Here is an 8,673-nt window from a genome sequence, read left to right on the forward strand (position 1 = left end):
AATCACCTTTCTAATAATATGATAAAGACAAAAATAAAGGATAGGTGTATAAATAAAAATTAATCCAGAGCTTAGTAGCCTATAAAGAAAACCATTAGGATATGAATACCTCCCCACACAAATGCAAATGAATAGCTGTCAAACTTCCATGGGGAGCTGGCTGTGAAAACATTGATTGAATCTGAGCTATTTTGTATGCGACTTCCATTCCATTTCCAGGTGGTCTGTGTTGCAGTTCACAGCACAGACCAAAGCCCAGTGAAGTCGAAAAAGTTGATTTCAGGGGGCTTTGTTTGGTCTCTTAGCCAATTATGGTGTCATCCTCTTGAAACAAATTAAAAAAGAAATTAAAAAGTGTACAAATGTTTGGATGCTTATCCCCACTGAATTCGTATGGCAGATCTGTGCAGTTTACTCCTCACTGTTTATATTCCTTAGCAACCACAAATCAAAATGAGTGCTCTGCTTTCCTGCTGTGGTAAGAACAGTGATTTCCTTGCTGTCTTGGTGTATTACACAGACGGTTAGAACAAAGGCTGTTTGTCACGAGTCTTATATAATTCATGAAGCAATTGGCTGTGCACTGGTAAAACCCACATATAGTTGCTTTTAATGAGCGGTATTTCTTGTCTTCATAAAATGTATGCTACATCTCTCCAAAGTATCTACCTGGTTAGGCTAAACTAGGTAGCTACATGCACGTACGCACATGCACACACTCCCGCAACAACAAAAAATACAACCCACAAAGCCTTTTTTTATTAAGGGAACCAGAGATTAGGTAAATTATGTCTTTGCCCTATTTCCTTTGCTCCTTGGAACTTCAGAAATACCAAACCAGTGTCCCTTTTAGAAGGGCCAAGAAGAAAGCTGCCTTTGCTTTGAGATATTTAAACACTAGAATTCAGCCTAGATGCTGTTTTTGCAAACACACTAGTTTTAGTGTAAAATAAAAGTAATCTTAAGAAGCCGCAGTGTAACCTGAGGTACTATATATTTTTTAATAGTTTTAAGGTGTGTTTGTTTTGACAAAGATTTGTTGAGTAGCCTATTTGAAATGACTGACCTGTCTATTCTGTTCTAATTCTGTGAAAAATATGATACTGTCTACAAAAGACCTGGTTGGTACTAAAACTATGGAAAGGATTAAAACTTCAATATTGGTGGTCCAAGCAGTATGAACATTGCCTTTGAAAAGCCTCATGGTGTGTGGCCTTGCACTGACTATCATTGACCGTAAGATGGCGCATATGCACTTCATTTCGAGATGGCGAACTCGAACTAAATAAAACTTCCTGATAAAATCATATTGGCACGTTTTATTTGATTGTAATTGCTTCATTGCAGGCAGTTTCTGAAACCTGAAATTGAGTCCCACCTGAACTGCTTTGCTATTTGCATTTCAATTAATGGGTTAAATTTCAGCCAATAATGCCTTCTAGTGGTTGGAGATGCAGAATTTAAAAAGTGGTGCTGTCAGTGTAATATTACAATATGAAGGTGGAAATTTTAACATGACAAATGGGAATGGCTGCCAGTGAGAAAATCACATAAGACCAGAAAATGGATAAACGTGAGAGCAGCCATTTAAAATATCAGATGCAAATTGTTTCTATCAAGGATACTTCCGTGGAATAAAATGCTGACTTTGGCAGTACTTGTGTGTTCACAGAAAGCCCTGTATGCAGCAAACCATCATGGATGTGCAGTGGAAGAGCTGCACACCAGCAGTGAAATCACGAAGATCTCCTCAACAGTGCAGAATAGAGTTTGCATCTAGGATGTTGGACATCTACTGATACAGTTACTACAAAGTTCAGAGGTACCTTTTTCTCCTGTGGGAAGCTAAAACTGCTAGGAGAGTTCTGGCTCTGTATTTGGAGCGAGCTCATGGAAGAGATGTGACATTTACTGTCCTTTGGCTTTCAAATTACATGAGTAATTTCCTCACCCTTTGTCTGTCTTCACTATAAGCTCTTGAGGAAGCTCCTGTAGTGTAATGTCTATACAGTGGGGCATTTTGCTGACAACTAATCAAAGCTTCTGTAAAACAAATAGATTGCTATGACTACATCCTCTATCCCTTGCAAGGCAGCCTCACAGTAAACCTTATTTATAGTGTCTTCATCCAGGTTTTGAGAGTTTGGTGTACCTTGAAAATGGAAGGGGTTTAGGGAACACTGAAGGAAGATTCTCAAACAGTTACAAATACTACTGTCTATTCAGATGAACTTAAAATAAACTGTAGGCTAGGCTTACCTATCTGCTGTTCCTGCTTGTTGATCACTTCAGAGTTAGGAGGACATTCTTATTGTATCGGTCTGCTTTCTGTTTGTGCTCATTCTATTATTTTTTCCTTTTTACTGCTCGCTCCTTGTTATGCTTCAGAGACTGTCAGCTGGATGAAAGTGACAGGACACCCATGGTACTCATAATGCTCATAGCAGATGTCAAATCATACAGTCTTAGAGAGAAAGACTATTGTGGTCTTGCAGAGTGGCACCTGTGGCTTGTATATATTTGAGGCAGCCCTCCATGCTTAAAAGGCTGCTGCACCAAGAAATGTAGCAGTCTTTCTTTTGGATTGGCCCCCCCCCCCCAACTGCCCCTTTTTTTTGGTACCAAGAGCTGTCATCATTGCTTCTGTCTTTGCCCTTTTCCTATCAAGCAGAGAGAGGAGTAATTGGAAATAGTTTTCTAGATATTCTAGTACAGATTCTAGAAAAGCTGACTTTCACAGTGAAGTATTCCTCAAAAGCAATTGCTTGTTCCAGAACGTGTGTGTTTGATGGGATGCATAATACAATGACATGCAGCAGACCTGTGATAAAAAATAAGCCGGAACTGATACTTTTCAAATCACTTTGTCCATGATGTTGAAGCTGAAATTGGATGGAGCGAAGATCAATAATGTATCCAGTTAATACTCTAACGTATAAATGAAATGAATCATAAGAAATGAAATGACTTCCCTTGACAGTCTTGAGATAAATACTGTTCCATAAAACCTCAGCCTTGTCAATTTGGATTTATATTATAGGGAAACAGTTGCTGACATGTGAACTCTGTTGTGTAAATCTTCCAGAAAGTGGGTACTTGGTCTTATTTGCAATGTATGTTATTCCCTGGGCTCAGCCTTTATTGCCCATTTTCATTTAGTAGGTGAAGGAGTTTTTCTCCCCTGGCTCTATATATTCTTCTGTTTCTAGCAAGGTCATATGTTCTGGTCTGAATGAAGCAAGAGTGGTGTGGAATGCATCCTAAAGGCTGAATAAGATCATGAAAAAGTAAAATTGTCGCTTCATTCTTGTCATTGCCTTGAGAAAAGATTTCATAGGTGTGGTGACAACTGGTACTAGAGATGTGGTGGTTCTTTCATATTTAGTGTTCATCAGGCTGCTGAAGATGCTTTTTCATCGTTGTTAATCCTTGATTAGGATTAGGCCTCTTGTCATGAGAATAAGATTGTCTCAATTTAGGCTTTTAATCTATTCAAGGGATGTGAATTCCCTCCTGTGTTATGTACCCCATAATATCCGTTCTTAGATATACTTCACAATTATTGCATGTTATTGAAGACTCTGAAAAATTTTAGAAAATTTTTGAAAAATGTGTTTTGTATTTATAGACGTTAAGTGGACTAACTCCACCTTCTGCTTAACTTCACTAATGGCTGTTGTTTTATCATGTTTGCTTTACCGTATTATATTACTATGTTTGGCATATACCTACCTCACTGCTGGCCAATGTGTTTGAGATCCAAACCCAAAATGTGTGAGAAGCCGCAGAGGTTGTGGAGTCCTTCCTTTAATATAAAAAGTTGTTACAATGTTGACTTCAAGATCATCTCTAATGAAGGATAAGCATGCTTCAAAATACCTGAAGAGAAAAAGAAAAAATGATTAGGGAGCAACAGGGAGAACTGAGAAGGTGAATCCCATCCATTTTTCGGTGTATTTGAGGAATACTTTGTGTAATCTAAGCCTATTATCTTTTTTTCTCAGATTGGCTCTCATTTTGCATTTATCCTTTTCTCTCTCATACTTGAGAACCTCACCTCTATCTCTGTCAGAACATGCTTGCAGAACTAGGGATCCCTTCTGTGGACAATTGCTACATCTTGCTGCTCCTTTCCTAACCAGATTTCTGTATGTTCAGTTGTTCTGATGATGCTAATCTGTTAATTTGGGTTGAAGCAAGGTCTGTTTTAATTAGTGTCATTCTCTACTCCATAATCCTTATCCAGAAAGATGCTGAACCCAGCAATTGTGGGAGCGAAAAAATGTTCATTGTTGCTCAGATTCTTATGATTCTATCCTTGTAAGCAGTCAAGGTGACTTATTTTTATGAAACAAATTCCTGTCTTCCTGAATTATGCAATGCCGAATGATTTTTGTTTGCACATCATCTCAGTTTTCTTCCTTTCAAATTTTTCATTCCTCAGTTCCTTGTTTCCCTGTCCTGCTTTTCTCTTGCAACTGTAGCTCTATCCTTAGTTCCTTAAAGTTCTTCTGATTTTGCTTTCATGTTACATGGAACAGCTTCCTAGTTAAAGCAAGTCCAGTTTTCTCTCTCTTATTTCAGAGGAGGTCCTTAACCAATCTTTTAGGATTTAACCACCTCTGTTATAACCAGGGCATGTTTTGTTGTCTGTGTTACTTTGTGCCAAACGTGATTTCTTTTTTTTTAAACTGCAGCCTTCCTGAGGCATTGACCACAACTCTGTTTTGCTACTATGTCTAATACTGTAGTGCATAATATAACTTACATAGGACAATCAAAATGATGTAGTATTTGTTAGAATAACAAGACAGATGGAAGCAAAATCATGAATTTTACAGGTCTGGTACTTCTGGGAAGTGCTTTGAATGGGGATGGATACAGATTGAATAAGACTCTGGTAATAGATCACCAAATCATAAAAAGAAAGTTCTAGGAGGGATAAGTTTATCTTGTTTTTAAAACAGTACAGTCAGTCTCTGAACTTCTCCCTCTCACTTTGCAAAACAGCTTTATTCCTGTGTCAAGTGAGTCTCAGTTGTGCTATCATTGTTTACTATATTTTGTATTTCAGCATTTATGTCCTAGGCAAGTTTCACATCTGTTTCTCTTCTGGTTTATCTGGGACCAGCTTCAAAATCCTCAAAGAGATGACCTCAGCCAAGTTCATTTTTATGATCTAGATCTGTAAAGCACACTGGCTTTCTGTATTTTTTTTGTACGTCACTAAATTTAAAACATGATAAACAGTTCTGCAAGCACCAAAAATGTGTGGACTCATACCTCTCTGTCAGCATATTCAGAGGAAGCAATTGCATCCACAGAGAGTGATGAAACTGGCTATATCATATAGACTATGAACAGCATTTTAATGGCATTTTAGCATTCATCAAAAGCTCTTAGCTCTGCAGTTGCTCTTGTTTTGCTCCCTGTTTGCATTCATGTTATAAATCACTGCTTTTAAAATGGATTTCAAAAGTGCTTTTCTAAAGCTGTCAGCAATTAACCTATGGAACTTAATTCCTTAGGAAGCTATTAAAGTATATAAATTGGATTAATTAGTAAAACTAGTAAGGCAGATATTGGTACAAGTGAGATGACCTATAGAAGTAAGCATAGGAAATAAAAATATTCGCAAGGCAGATTCAGTAGGTGGCATAATAAAACAGTTCATCTTCATGCATAGAATATGTGTGAATTTCCTCCATGTCTCTGCAGCACCAAGTGTGAACAACTGTTAGTTGTAATTCCAAACTAGGTATGTCATTGGCCTTATTGCATGGAAGTTTGTGTCTTTTGTAGAGCACAGGTTGATAGAGTGCAGGTGTCCTGTGAACATCTTATTCAAGCTGGTGAGAGGGGCATTTCAAATAAATTCTGAAGGGCTCATACTTAAAACATTATTTAAGCCTGTTCTTTACACAAAGTGAAATGCAGGGAAGGAAATTAAATCCAGCAAGATGATTCATACAGATATAAAGATACTTTTACTACATTTGCCACTAATAAAAATTGCAAAGGAATAGGGAAGTGTATATCCTCATGCTCTTAATGCCTTCTAATTATGGGCTCAATTATTTCGGTAAGAGTAAGTGGTATTCAATATGAATACAAGAACTACTGTTCTTCTGAGATTCATTTTCTGACTTTCTGTGAGTTTCTCCTACAATCTCTATGGGTTTCTCCCACAGAATCCTGGAAGTTCAGTTTTTCTTGATCCTGCTAAATGGTGCATGGTGGAATAACATGTAGGTCAAACAGTGATCTCTCAGGGCCATGCTGAAAATCTACTAATGTTGGTGAGCAATCATTCATGTTAACAATCCAATTGGTTGGTAAAATTTTTAGAAGAGCTCTTCAGTGAAATTTCTAGTCTGCTAGAATAGTGAGTCCAGCATTTTTTCCATTTAGTATTTTGGTGGTCTCTTTCTAGGGATACGTTAAGGGTTGATGTAATGGATTTGTCATCTTTTGCTTTCAGCTGTTTATGTATGCTGTTCATGTGTGTATTTAAAACAAACTTTCATGAAGTCTAAAAGTATGAATCATGCATTTAACAAGTCCTGAATTCTTTCCTTAAGAGAACTGTGGAAAGGAACTGGTGTTCTCATTTGTATTTTAACAGAAGAGGAAGAAGCACTTTCTGTGGATATGTAGAAGCACTCTAATACTGGCATATTAGGACTTTAAGTGTCTTATTTGGCAGATCTTTCAAGAACTTGAGCTAAAGCCACAGTCCAGGTGATTTCATTGAGTCCTAAATTTCACCCAGGCTTAATTTTAACCCAGGACTTAATTTTCAAGAATATGCTTTTAGTTTTCTCTTCCAAGAGTTTAGGATGATTCTTTATTGAGTAGTCTTTATCTCTCTTCAAATTTAATGTGCATTTTATGTCAGTAAGTCATATGTTTAGAAGGTGACTTGAAGATGGAGACAGGAGTGCACACAACTTTTTGTGTAAATTTTTTTGTGTAAATTTTTACACTTTGTCTTTAGATTGAACTTTAAAACCATTCCTACAATAATGTGAGTTACATGGAGATGCAACTGACTGACCCACCTATGGAGTATTTCCCAGTAAACTGCAGATAGAGTGGAATTAATATGAAAGTAAGGTAGAAGCAAATAGTGCACTAGCAAGTAAAGAATGCCAAAATTTTCAGATACAAATACAAATGCCTCTATAGATCTGTTTTTCAGTCTGGGAAAAGGCATTCAAGACTATCTGTAGGAATCTACATCCCACTGAAAGGACTTCAGTGGTCAGTTCACTTTGGAAATGGAATATAGGAAATTTTGAAAGTGTTACCCTTAACCTATAAGGATTTTAGTTTACTCTCTTTTTAAAAGAATGCAGAATTGCCTAATACATACCATAAAGGTGGTGTGTGGGTTTTTTAATAGGAAAAAAAAAAAAAAGGAGGGGGGAAGGGGATACCATAGAAGTTGAAGAAAGGTCTGATTCCTCCTTTAAGGAAATATGATGGAGCTGTCTTACTGATGTGGAGACGTGCCTGAAACAGCATTTTGGAGTTAGACTGTCTGTTTTGAGGTGTTTAAAGGTATGGAAATATTTCTGTGCCACACTTAAAGTGTTTTCACAAAGTACCATACTTGACTATTTTTTGTAGAAGTGATATTTACTTGAGCTGTAATGGTTATCTCATGTTGTTCCACAGATTAAGCCTATATGATTTTTAGGTATGCTATTCAAAAAGCTTATTGTCAACTAGGCTGACGATCTTATCCATCTCATAATGCAATAGAAAACGTATCTGCCTTAAGGACTGTTTAAAACTTTTTTTAAACTAGAAATTGAAGCAATATCTATTGGAGTTCATTTTATAATGCAAGATTAATGCCCACTTAAAAACATTCAAAAGATGCTTTTTCTCAGATGCAATATGAGGAAAATAAACTTTAACATCATTATAGACATTTTTTTAATTGTCTGTGGGAAAATATTTAAAAGACATTAGAAAATGTGTTAAAACTTATGATTCTAAACTGTAAAGTAAAAATACTAATGCTATAAGCCATTGAATAAGACATGAGTCAGACCTTTATCTTCTGCCTGTTTAGTAATTACTTTCTTCATTTTAAAAATTTTGGTATAGTAATGTCTAGAAGTTATATAGGCTTAATCTGTGGAACAGCATGGGATAACCATTGCTGTTCAATTAAATATCACTTCTAAACAGAATAGTCAAGTCTGGTGCTTGCTGAAAACACATCAGTGTGGCACAGAAAATAACCCAAAGTTGGATATAGGACTGAGTCTCTCCAGCTAGAAACTCGCATCCATTTAACACTAGCTTAAATTATTTTAAATTAGCTCTTTTGATCACTGTTTAAATCCTGAAAACTTTCTTCTGACCTCAGAATAGAAGGCTTTTGCATGCTGTATTTCTGAGTTTGTAGTTAAAATCATGTCAGATAATAAACAGCCCTCACCTGTTACTGATAAATATACTGTATCTTATGCATTAGAGCAGTTTCTTTATCTCACTGGCTTCTATAAACTGTCTCTCCCTAACCAGATTGGAGTAAAATTTCATTACAGAAACAGAATTTTCATGGTGGGTGCAAGATGGAGAAGTCACGATGACTATAAATATTACACCATGTATACAACATTTTAGCTACTGGAAAATGGTATTTTGAAAAGTTCT

Source organism: Apteryx mantelli, chromosome 5, assembly GCF_036417845.1.
Source record: "Apteryx mantelli isolate bAptMan1 chromosome 5, bAptMan1.hap1, whole genome shotgun sequence".
Taxonomy (NCBI): Eukaryota; Metazoa; Chordata; class Aves; order Apterygiformes; family Apterygidae; genus Apteryx; species Apteryx mantelli.